The sequence below is a fragment of the Chrysochloris asiatica genome, unplaced genomic scaffold (genome assembly GCF_000296735.1).
Source record: "Chrysochloris asiatica unplaced genomic scaffold, ChrAsi1.0 scaffold00013, whole genome shotgun sequence".
Classification (NCBI taxonomy): Eukaryota; Metazoa; Chordata; class Mammalia; order Afrosoricida; family Chrysochloridae; genus Chrysochloris; species Chrysochloris asiatica.
Window position 1 is genome coordinate 28,046,805 of NW_006408531.1, and position 924 is coordinate 28,047,728.

Below are 924 nucleotides of genomic sequence, written 5' to 3' on the forward strand. Positions count from 1 at the left end.
GCTTCAGTTTGAATTTGCTTATAAGTAACTGATGGTCTGTTCTACAGTCTGCCCCTGGCCTTGTTCTGACTGATGATACAGAGCTTTTCCATTGTCTCTTTCCACAGTTGTAGTCAATTTGATTTCTATGTATTCTATCTGGCGAGGTTCATGTTGTTTCTTATGCTATCTATAAATAAGGTATTTGAAATGAACAAATCACTCGTTTTGCAGAATTGTACTTTGCATTCTCCAGCATCATTTCTATCACCAAGACCATATTTTCCAAGACAATATTTTCCTTCCTTTTTGCTCTCAACCTTTGCATTCCAATCACCAGTAATGATCAATACATTTTGATTGCATGTTTATTTGATCAACTTCAGATTGAAGAAGTTGGTAGAATCCTCTATTTCATCCTCACTGGCTTTAGTGGTTGATGCGTAAATTTGAATAATAGTGGTATCAACTGGTCTTCCCTGTAGGCTCATGGATATTATCCTATTACAGACAGCGTTGTACCTCATAACTGATCTGGTTTATGTTCTGACAATGCATGCAACACCATTCCTCTTCAATCTGTCATTTCCGGCATAGTAAACCATGTGGTTGTCAGATTCAAAATGGACAATACCGGTCCATTTCAGTTCACTAATGCCTAAGATATTGATGTTTATGCTTTCCATTTCATTTTTGGCAACTTCCAATTTCCCACATTCATACTTCGTACAGTCCATGTTCTGATTTTCAATGGATGTTTACAACTGTTTCTCTTCATTTTGAGTTGTGCCCCATCAGAAAATGAAGGTTCCATGGGCTTTATTCCCACAGGCTTTACTCCTTTGGCGTTATCACGGTCAACTCTACTTTGAGGAGGCAGCTCTTCCCCAGTCGCATTTTGAGTGCCTTCCAACCTGAGGGGCTCATTTTCCGGCACTATATCTG